This window comes from Nicotiana tabacum, chromosome 23, assembly GCF_000715075.1.
Source record: "Nicotiana tabacum cultivar K326 chromosome 23, ASM71507v2, whole genome shotgun sequence".
NCBI classification, from domain to species: domain Eukaryota; kingdom Viridiplantae; phylum Streptophyta; class Magnoliopsida; order Solanales; family Solanaceae; genus Nicotiana; species Nicotiana tabacum.
Genome location: NC_134102.1, coordinates 57,827,000 through 57,839,543, shown reverse-complemented (window position 1 = coordinate 57,839,543; position 12,544 = coordinate 57,827,000).

Below are 12,544 nucleotides of genomic sequence, written 5' to 3'. Positions count from 1 at the left end.
ATCAGTTCAGAATATAAAGGAAAATAGTAGAAACAAGTAACTCAATGATATTATGTTCTTCTTGTTCATATTTCAGAAATTTAGGCATGCTTTCAAGTATAACAGTTAAAGCCCAACACAGATAAGGCATTTCATTTATGAGCTAGCATGAGGAAAGTACATCTCTATTCCTACATGTCAAGTATATATGTCAAATCAACAATATCACAGTGGATCCATCAAAATATTCACACTTAGCACTGTACGTGTGTCTTGCATAACTGCCCATCATCAAGCACGTATATAAAACACTGTAATTGTGCCCATTGCTAGCAAATCAGACTCCGGGGGGGGGGGGGGTGGATGCCCAAGCGCTAATCTAGTCATATAGCCCAATAGTGAGTCTTGGTGCATATGTCACCCCAAAACAGTAACACTTAGCCTAATATGGGCCTGGACTACGCGTCACCTCAAAGTCAATACCAAATCATATCTATGGCCGAAACTCAGTCATTTACCATTTAAGTTTCAGATAAACACATCCCAAAATACTCAGTTTAACAGTGTTACACATAGGAGACATCAACAACATATGAGGAATCAAATAAGAAGTACTGAGACAGAGATATCATACACGGATATAGCATTATGACTGATAACATGTGTACAAATAAAGCAAATAGCTCAGCAAAGGCAAGAATAGCCCTATCAAGTCTCAAACAAATAGCACGAGTCTAACCATACTAATTTCATCCAATTCCATCCACAAATCGACCCTCAAATCATCCAAACTCACTCTCCATTAACATAGTCTAAAATCCTCAAATTTCGCTTCAAATTCATATAAGCTAGGTGTAATAATTAATGGGTAATAAATATAACAATACAAGTGATTAAACTTCACTTACCTCTTCAATTGTAGTGAAATGTCTCTAATAAATCGCCTCCAACCGAGTTCAAAAATCCAAAATGAGAAAAACAATGATCAAACCCTCATTTATAAGCTCTACCCAGAGATTTCGCACCTGCGACTTAATTAACCGCAGCTGCAGTACCGCTTCTGCGGAAAAGTGACCGCATCTGCAGCTTTCTCCAAAAGCCGACCATCCGCTTTTGCGGAACGCACGTCACATCTGTGAGTCCGTTTCTGTGGACTCCTTCCACCATTGTGGTCCCTAGCCTTCAAGCAACCTTCTGCTTCTGCGATCTTCTTTGCGCATCTGCACATGCGCACCTGCGCCCCAATGTACACATATGTGGAATCCTCCGGCCCACTTCAATTCTGCGTACACTCGTCCGCATCTACAGGATCGCATATGTTGAAATTCCTTGCACCTATGTTCCTCCCCAACTCCAGCCTAGGCCGCATGCTTGCTCACCAAGCCACTTCGGCGGCTTTGCACCTGCGACTAAATCCTCGCAAGTGCGATTTCCCCAGACCTGAAGCCATCAACCATTCCTCAAAGTCAAAACATGATTTGTCAACCATCTGAAACACCCCCGAGGCCTCCGGGACCCCATCCAAACATACCAACAAGTCCTAAAACATGACACAAACTTACTCAAAATCTCAAATCTCATCAAACATCATCAAAATCACGAATCGCACCCCAATTCAAGCCTAATAAAACTAGTAAACTTCAAAAATCTAAAACTAATATTGAACTATATCAAATCAACTCCGAATGACCTCAAACTTTACACACTAGTGCCAAATGACACGACGAGCCTATTCCAACTCTCGGAACCAAAATCCGAACCAGATATTAATATGTCAATTCTCGATCAAACCTCCCAACCTTTCAAACCATCAACTTTCCAACATTTGCCAAAAAGCATCAAATCAACATACAGACCTCCAAATCAACATCCACATATACGCCTAAGTCAAAAATCACCATAAGAAGTTATTGGAACCATCAAAATACCATTTCAGAGTCATCTACATAAAAGTCAAACTCCGTTTAACTATTTCAACTTAAGCTCTCAACCTTGGTACTAAGTGTCCCAATTTATTCCAAAACTTTCCCGAAACCAATCCAACTACCCCGACAAGTTACATAACCACAAACGAACATATAAGAGGCAATAAATAGGGAGAACGAGGCTACAATATCAAAATGACCGGCTGGATCGTTACACAAGGTCAAAAAATACTGAAGCATCCTTATGGCACATTGAAACAATACATGTGATCATTGTCGATGTTTGGCTATAAATGTATTTTTTTAGTGCATTGCTTACCTTACATTTGAGCATTTTAATGATTAATTGTGCGATGTTTGAGATTAATTGTGTTACTTTTATGTGTAAACCATTGGAATACATAAAGGATTGAAAGTTGTACAAAAGATATTGAAGACACAAGAAAAGAGCACGAAAAGAAGAAAATCAGAGCAAGGCAAGGGTACCACGCCCCAGACCAGGCCTCGCCTAGCCTAAATCCTGGTCAACCGTGCTATAGACCAGGCCTCGCCTGGTCAACCGTGCTACAGACGAGGCCTCGTGAGCTTTAAAGTCTTTTTATTAACAAATATACCACTATGCAGGCTGCCTAGTGGCTCTTTTATATATATATATATATATATATATATATATATATATATATATATATAGAGAGAGAGAGAGAGAGAGAGAGATAATATCTTAACATGCAAATGTGGAAGTACTACTAAGTGAAATAAAGAGGCTAGAAGCTAAAACTATTGTACTAATAACTAAGCTAGCTACTACATATCTAGTAGATGAGCACTTCAACAAGATAAGGGTGTAGGGAACTTTACAAGCCAAGTACAAACACCCCATAGTAGCACCTATAAATTCCTCCCCAGGCGCCAGGATTTGCATTCCAAAGGACAAGGCAAATGTAAAACACCACCAACTATACCACTTCTCAGAAGCCATCAAATAATCTCTAATAGTAGGTTTGCAGCATGTAGTCTTATCATTGAGTTCTTGTAGTAGGATCCTTCAATTACTCTCAACCTTTTCCAGTAATGTGTGAAATTTCCAATGCCAATTCAAGATTGTTACTCTTGTATCCACACAATGCCATTCCTTCTCCATAATGAGCATGAAAACATGCTAATACCACTGAAAAAAGAAAGACATCATACAGTTTGCAATAACTATACAAGCCAACACAAATAGCAGTCCAAGACATACAGTATTTGGCCATGTCTAGTGCCAATAAACAACAATGAATGTCTAGTGAACATGAGAGTCTATAGAGTGCTTCTAGAGGTAAACCGGTAGAGATAACAATATGTGTCTTTGTGACCTTCCATATGCAGTAGTAAATCTCCTGCCTGCTTACATGTTTCATGTGTCTTTAGGCCACCACCAGAATGAGCATGTATCCATGCTAATAACACTCGCAAGCAATTCAACAGCATACAAAATGTAGTAACACCCATATAGATGGCAAAGGCATGTAGTGTATAAGTAGAGGTTAACATCAATCTGGAGCTTTTCTTTTTGCTAACCTAACCCTAAGATTAGGTATTTGAGCCTTGTAAATGTTGAGTAGTCTCCTCCTACTACCAGAAAATGGGCCTATGACAGTAGTTCTTTTTGTAACGGTTCTCACACCGTTGCCATAGACCACATATCGTAACAGTTGCAACTATTACAATAGAATTTAGGTGATATCGGCACACTACAGCTATAAATTCGTTGCAATTGTAACAGAACCGTTGCCATAGATATTTTTTTCATAATAGTATTATAAACCATTCCAATAGAACTATTTATGGCAACAGTTTTATAGGAAAAAAATCTATTGGAACGGTTTTTATCACAACAGTATTATAAACCGTTCCAATAGAACTCAAGTCAGGGATTCATCCTCTTTCTTCTTTCCCATAGTAAAATTTTCTGAAAAACTTTCACACTTTTTATTTCCTAATTCTAGTTCTATCTTAATAATTGCAGGGTAAAGTTTAACTTTATTACAAAATTATTAAATTTGATAACCAACACAATGTTATATGCATCAAAGGCAGATTCGGGAATTTGATAACCAATGTTGTTTTTAACTTTGTTAAAAGGTTAATAATGAAACTGAATATTTGCTATTAATATTTATAAAGAAGTTGACAATGTAACAAAAAAGAATTCTTTTTTACTTTTGTTAGAAGACTTGCTTTATGGTAAGAGAAGTCAAAACATAAAATATCATGTTATATTACAGAAAAGTAATTCTGTCTTTCATGCAAAAATTGCTTTACTGTTTGTGACTTTCTGAGTTCAACCCTTAAAAGCAGTGGTCAATGTCAAATTAATATGCTTTTAGTTTATTTGGTTAGTTTTGTTGATTTACTTTTATCGTATAGGATATCTATGTATAATGGTGATAAAAGTTGGATAAATCTCCTGAGATAGACGGATGAGTATATCCATGGAGTGAATAATTTTCTTGGTAAGACATTTGAACAAGCCGCCCAAGGAAATGAAATATTATGTCCTTGCAAAAAGTGGATGAATCGCTATTGGCATTATAGAAATATGGTGAAGGATTATTTGGTAGTTCATAGATTTGTTGATGGTTATACCAAATGGGTTTTCCATGGGGAAGAGTTTTCCATGGGGAAGGATTTTCCTCGAGAAATACACCTCATCCAAGCAATGATGATGAATGTTCTACCACTAAATTTATAGGAAAAATATGACATTCCTAACGAGGCAAAACCATGGGTTTTTGAATCAATTGGTACTGCTTGGAGAAATATAAGAATCAATTGAAGAAAAACCACTTTAAAGCCTATGAGAAGGACGAGCTTCGAATGGAGAATAAGCCAGTAGATGTTCTGGAATCTCACTTTAAGGATCTTCTTAAATATTGAAACTCCGATCCTCACAAGGTAATTACATCCATTCTTTATGTGACCTATTCTCTGCAAGTTTCTTGTTATACTTTATGTGAAGGAATGTAGGTTGGCACCCAACTTCACCCTTAGCTAGCTAGTCCTTGTATCAATGTAGAAGATCACTATTTGAGGTTTACTCCATCTAAGCTAATTCTCTTTGTTAAATTAGCCTAGAAATGAAGAAACAAGTTTATATGCATCATGATATTTAATGATTTCAAACTCAACTTAAAGAGTGTCAATTATGAGTATTGCAAGTTGTATTAGTGAAAGTAAGTCAATTTGTACTGGGTGGGCATGCTGATTGTTGAGGACTAGAAAACTGGAATATGGCATTGAACGACTCTTATCATTTGTGCAACAACCCAGTAGTTATTACAACGTATAGTAAAGTAATACGTATACAACTTATTTGTGCAAAAGAATATAAAACAGGAAAAGGATGGTATGATTTTGACAAATAGACACTTTTAAGGCTGCTAATGTAGAATATAATCCACATTTGTACAATGAAAAATAGTCACAATTAAAAACTAAGAGACACCGGCTTCTTTTTCATCGTCTCCACTTCTCCTGCGTATTGTTAAGTTTGATGGCACTACCAAGCTACACCAGATAACTATGGAGAGTATCCTGTGAATTTTTCCTTTTTTCACCTCATTCTAGAAGGGTAAAAAAATTAAAGGAAAAGTGGGGGTGGTGGGAAATGATGTGGACTGTTCATGATTGCAACTCAGTTAATCACTTTGTAGTTGTTTGGTTTACATCAAACTTGTAAACCATCTTTTCAATTGCTGAATAGCTTGGTTATTTATACATTAGTCTTTAAAATATATGAGCATATGAAAAAAACTACACATAATCAATTCTCTTTCAATGATTATATTTAACATTAAACTGTAATTACAAAGGATTTAACGATTGTAAGAAAATTGCAACAAAAAGCTAAGAAGATGTTTCACTCTGAGTAATGAAGGATTGAAGCTTGCGGGACAAATTTGGTATAAAGTCACAATGCTTAGAATGAATATTATGACGCATTTTAGTAACTATATATTTACTGAAATGAATGCTACCCATCTGTGGTTGACTCGTTTATTTGTTGCTCACTAGTAGGCATGACTGTTTGTTGCTATTTGGTTGACTCGTTTATTCACAGAAAATGTCTGAAACCAATACAGAGAATCGAAATAAGTTGAAGTGTCTGCACATTACTGACAGAACAAGTTTTGCTCTAACTCGCGAGGTTTGATGTTTTCTCTTCTTCTTTTTTTTTAAAAATAAATTATGAACTTGCTAACTTTACATGGAAATATTCTTATACTTGTTTTCATGTAACTAGGTAAAAAAGAATGGAATCTCTGATAATTCGTATACTCTATCAAGTAAGGACATCTTTGCGGCTACAAGAAAAAGAAAACTTGGACGAGTATACAAAAGCTCATATGACAATACGATTAGTAAAATTGTACGAAATTTCTAATTTAAAGTTTGTTGTGATAATTTCTTCTTAATTATTAATTCAATTTTATTTACTTGGACTTTTTTTTCTCGCATTTAGTTTGTAGGCTGAAATAGAGAGAATACAATCCACTCAAGAAAGTAAAGATGACAGTCATTCAGTTGACGCTTTTGCATTAGTCATAGGACCTGAACATCCAGGTCGTGTGAGATTGTATAGACGAGGGGTTACCAAGACTGTCTTAAAAGGGAAAATAGGAAATCTTGGATGTTCTTTAGATGCTATTGATGAGAGGATGCAGGAGAAAATGGAGGAAATAGAAGAGAGGATGCAACAAAGAATACAGGAAAAATAGAACGAACAAAAGGATTTTATGGAACAAGATATTATAATGAACGTCGTGCCACGACTTCGGCGTCTGAATCTAGAATTGCAACTTGATCCTGACATGCTAAGGTTCTATGCTTGTTCACTTGTAGAAGCTTCCTCTTCACAACAAGTTGTTGTTCAACTAAACAATCGACTATGTGCTGGTAGTAACAATCAAGGTCAATATGTACCAAATGTGATACATCTTCTTCTCCGCCTTCCCTGTGCTGCTTCTTCAACCACTTCTCTCTTTCTTACTCTCGCAAAGTCTGAATAGTCTAGTAATTTTGTTTACTCTGCCTATGGCACTTAGTCGCAGCGTAATTCTGTGGTTGCCTAGCTAGTGTCATTACTAAGATGTATATTCTTTTATGTTACCTTGCCGGATCTTTATTGTTGTATAGTCGCTGCGTAATTTTGTGCTAATTGGTAAAGTTGTTGCATGAGGGAGAAGATATTATGGGTAAAAGTCTTATTTATTTAAGGATTCTATCTTGGTGGCTTTTACATATTTTAGCCTTTAGGGAGGAACAAATTCTAAAGATTCAATCTTGGGCCTCTGTTGGATTTGTTATAGAAGTGTAACGATCCGGCCGGTCATTTTGAGAATTTAATTCTCGTTCGGCAGTATAAGGTCTTGAGCAGCTTCATATTATATGTATTGAATAGCGTGCATAATAAAGTTCAGTTACCGGATGATTCTGAGTCAAATCGGAAGAAGGATTCTAGTTTTGGAAGCTTAAGCGGTAAGAGTTGGCCGGAATTTGACTTTTGTGTAAATAGCTCCGGAAAAGGTTTTGGATGATTCCAACAGCTTCGTATGGTGATGTTGGACTTAGGCGTGCGTCCAGATTTGGATTTGGAGGTCCGTAGGATAATTTGGAGCATTTCGACGAAAGTTGGAAAAGTTGAAGTTTTGAAGGTGGGGAGGTTTGGCCAATAGTTGACTTTGGTGATATCAGGGTCGGAATATGATTTCGAGAGTTGGAACAGCTCTGTTATGTCATTTGGGACTTGCGTGCAAAATTCGGCGTCATTCCGGGTTGATTTGTTAGGTTTCGGCACGAGTTTTTGAAGTTGGAAGATTTGAAAGTTCATAAGTTCGATTCTTGGCACGATTTATAGTTTCGACATTGTTTGATGTAATTTGAGACCTCGAGCGAGTTGGTGTTAGGTTATGGAACCTGTTAGTATGTTTAGACGGGGTACCGGGGGCCTCAGATGAGTTTCGGATGGGCTACGAGCCATTTCCTCTTATTTTTGGACTACTATTTTCTGTCATCTGGTTTCCTTAATCGCGCCCACGTCACATCCTCCATGTTCGCGTAGTGTAATTTTTGAGGATGAACTATTTGTTCTCCGCGATCGCGGAAGCCTGCCTTCCCCTTCTTCGCGTTCGCATCCGCTACATCGAGTTCGCATAGTAGAACTCATATCGAAATTTGATAATTTTAGTATGGTTGAACTCATATCGGAATGGGTGTTAGGGTTTTAAGAAACTTGTCAGGTTTCGAGGTGCGGGCTTGGGGGTCGACTTTTGGGTCGATTTTTAGATTTTGTTAAAGATTGAGGCTTGATGATCCGGAATAGTTTCTTAGGAGTTTTATTTGTGCTTTGAAGTTATTTTGGTTAGATTTGAGCCGTCCGGAGGCCATTTCACCTGAGAAGTTCATTTTTGAGTATCGACCTGTCTTCTTTGAGGTAAATATCTTGCCTAACTTCGTGTGGGGGAAATATCCCTTAGGATTTAAGTCTTCTATGCAAATTGTAGTCCGTGTACGCGAGGTGACGAGTACGTGCTCGGACTTATTTGTGAAAAGTTGACATTTTAGGGTTTTTAGGCCCATGTATTCACTGAATATGCAGTTGTTCTTGTTATGATTATGCTTCTTAATTACTAGTTTTGCCTCTACCTGCTTAATTAGATTTAATTGCTTCATAATTCACTCTTATTGCTTATTTGATTCATATGTGCCTTAACTGAAATTGTTACCTTTCTATTGCCATGTTATCCTTTCCCTAACTACTTATCTCTATTTGAAATTATTACTATCTCTTCTATATTTGTGTAGCATTAATTGAGGTTATGGTTATCTTTCCGCTGCTTCTTCTATCTGAATTTGTTGTACCTATTTCCTAGTTGCCCAACCTTAAAAGAAGTTAGATATCCTATATTTTAGTTGACTTGTCCTTATTTGGAATTATTTGACTTGTGTTAGCTCCCTCGTTGTCGAACTGTATATTATGGACCATTGTTACATAGTATTTCCTTTCTTGTTGAGCTGTTCTTATTTTGACTAGCATTCCCAATTGTGGCCATTCCTTATGAATTAGTTCCTCCGTTTCTTTGAGTTCTGGAATCTCTGAGTTGATTTATTTGTTGTACTATTGTATTATTGTCATTGTTTTTATTGTACTAGTTGTTGTGATGCACGAGGTTTCTGCCGTGCGGTTGTTGTTATTGTGATGCACGAGTTTTTGCCGTGCGAGTGTTATTGGGTTCCACGAGGTTTCGCTCATGTTATTGTTAATATTGATATTTGCATATGCGGCGTGACAAGGCGCGCTATATATATGTGGGTTGCGCATGTGGCGGGAACATTATTATGTACGTGTGGCGAGACAAGGCGGGCATTTACTTTATTATTGCACACATGGCGAGACAAGTAGGGTTGTGTCATGGATTGATTTGTGATGACTTGTGATAGCCTAGGGGCATTCTTGTTGTTGATATTTGTGTAGTGATGACCTTACCTGTGTGAGTTCTATATTGTAAAAAATTGTGGGAAAACATTCTACGTGTTATCCATTTCTTTTCCTATACTTACTAGCTCGCATGAACTATGTTAGGACACTTGCACAAGCATGCACATAGTTAAGCACTCTTATCAGTTAAGAGGTTTTCTTGATATTGTTGAGTATAGATGCACACCCTTGTTTACTTGCCTTTTATGTGAGAATGGCTCTATTTGGCATGTGAGTTGTCAGTGCGGTTATAAATTAGAATGAGAGCACAGGATGCTAAGTGTTAGGGTTTAGGAATTGGGACCCGTGAGTTGTGAATATTCTGAGGTTCGGTACCTCGTGGAAGTTATTGGCTAAAACCCGGTGTGAAAGCGGTCGTTTTGTTGAGTTGTTACTTGCCTTTCATTTATTGTGATCACCGGATTTAGACCGTGTTTTCTTACATCTACTGCGTCATTATTATGGTATTCCGCTGATAGTTGTTGTTTTCCTTTCTTACTGAAATTACCGTATTATTTGCCATTTCGCGTAGTCCTTATGTAGATATCATACTCTGTTGTTCCTATACTTCTACTTGTTCGTGTTATTTAGTCCAGTAGGTGTCTTGACTGTACCTTATCACTACTCCACTGAGGTTAGTCTTGATACTTGCTTGGTACCACCGTGGTGTACTCATACTACACCTCTGCATATTTTTGTGCAGATCTAAGTATTTTGAAGTCAGTTGATCATTAGCTAGCTATGCAGATTGTTGATGTAGAGACTCAAGGTAAACCTGATGCTGCATTCGCAGGCTTCAGAGTCACCTTCTGATTTGTATTAATATTGTTTACTTTATTTCAAACAATCATATTTAGAAAATTGTAGCAAACTCTGTAGAGCATATGACTTGTACTACCAATTTAGGGAATTGTAAATTTTATAGAGATTTCTATTTCAAAAATTGTTAGATGTTATTTAATTATTGTTTTTATTCAGTAAATGTTAGGCTTACCTAGTCCCTAAGACTAGGTGCCATCATGATACCCAACGGAGGGAAAATTGGGTTGTGATAAGTTGGTATCAGAGCTCTAGGTTCATAGGTGCTACGAGTCATAAGCGAGTTTAGTAGAGTCTTGCGAATCGGTACGAAGACGTCTATACTTATCTTCGAGAGGCTACGGAACTATTAGGATAGTTTCCCTTCCTTCATTCCTATCGTGCGAGTTTATTGATCTCGAAGTTTGAAGCTTTTATCATTCTATTCTCTCACAGATGGTCAGGACACGAGCTATAGTTACTGATGACGCTGCCCCCGGAGCAGATGTCACTAGGGGAAGAGGCAAAGCCCGAAGAGGAGCATGAGCCGCAGCTAGAGCACCCACCAGATCAGCAGTTGAGGAGCCGCCAGTAGCTCCGGTTGGGGGACAGGTACCGGAGGCGCCTGCTGTTACCCTCGGACTTTAGGAGATCTTAGCACAGTTCCTAAGCATATTTGGTACATTGGCTCAGGTGGGGTTTATTCCGGTTGCACCAGCTACTTCGGAGACCGGGGGAGGATCTCAGACTCCCGCTGCCCACACTCCAGAGCAGCAAGTTCAGGTTGGTCCGGTTCCATGTGTCATGGCGACATAGCCTGTGGTTCCAGTTCAGCCCGTGGTTAGAGAAGCAACATCTGAGAAAGAACAACTTAGACTTGAGAGGTACAAGAAGTACCACCCTCCTACGTTCAGTGGATTGGCGACAGACGATGCCCAGAGTTTCCTGGAGGAGTGTCACCGCATTCTCCGTACTATGGGTATCGTGGAGACGAGCAAGGTTGCTTTTGTTCCGTTCCATCTTAGGGGAGCGAATTATCAGTGGTGGCGGGCGTATGAGTTGGGTAGGCTGGCCGAGTCAGCTTCACTTACATAGGTTCAATTTTCGGAGATGTTCCTGAGAGAGTTTGTACCTCAGTCCCTTCGAGATTCATGGCACGCGAAGCTTGAGCAGCTGCGACAGGGCACTATTTCAGTGTCAGAGTATGCCGTTAGATCCAGTGATTTGGCCTGACATGCAACTACCGGGAGATAGAGTCAAATGTTTCATTTCAGCAAGTGGTAGGGATCGCTTGCCGAGTAGAGGGCATGTGGGATCAGGAGAGAGAGGACAGGCGGGGCCATCAGAGAGATGTCAGGCGAGGTCAGGAGAGAGAGGATAGGGAGGCTAGGAGGCCTCGTAGACCGGAGAGAACTACTTGTCCTTATTTTGGAGGCAGGGTACGGCATGGTAGAGGTTTTGTGGGTTAGCCAGTTCAGTTTGAACTTTAGGCTTCGCACGGTGTTTCAGGTACTCATGGGTCTCAGAGTACCCGTACCGCACAGTTCCCACAGCCACATCAGCAGAGGGGTTGCTTTGAGTGTGGAGATACCGTCCATATGGTGAGAGATTGTCTCAGGCTCCGGACAGCTGTGTCACAGCGGGGTATTCAGGCGAGTAGAGGGCGCCCAAGAGGGGGTGACCCGACCCATTGATGTGTTTCATATAGTAGGCTTGAGGCCGTTGCGCCAGATGATGCCATACAGGTAGGCTTTTGATTTGTTACAGAGGGGCACCATTCATATTTTGTTTTGGTTATGCTTACCGGGGCGAGTTCCCTTATTGGCTGCTTCATTTATGGGTGAGTTTCATGATTAGTACTCTGCTTATGTGTATACCCCTGTTAGGAGATTCTATGAGTGGTAGACCGTGTCTATCATTTGTTTTTATTCATTATTCCGAGTTACGAGGCTAGAAGTGAATTCTTATTGTCCATTATGGTAGGTTTGATGTGATTCCTGAGTAATTTGGTAACGATTTGTGATTTGACACTCTACCAGGGTAAGAGTTTAGTAAGTGTTGTGATTTTTTTGGCAGAATTGAGTCAGTGGAAGATTTCCATTGGTATGATGTGTATTCGACTTGTGATTCAGAGTTAAGGGTGAGACCCACGCGATTCTATATGATTTGATATGTTTGAGTCGGGCTGCGTGCCGCGGTGGAAGTTATATCAGGATGAGATCTTTGTGATTTGTTCATGTACTTTGATTTTTCCTTGTAAAGTGATTTGTGGTATGGTACTGATAGAGAGTTGTGCTTGTCGTGCTTGTTGATATTTTCCTTA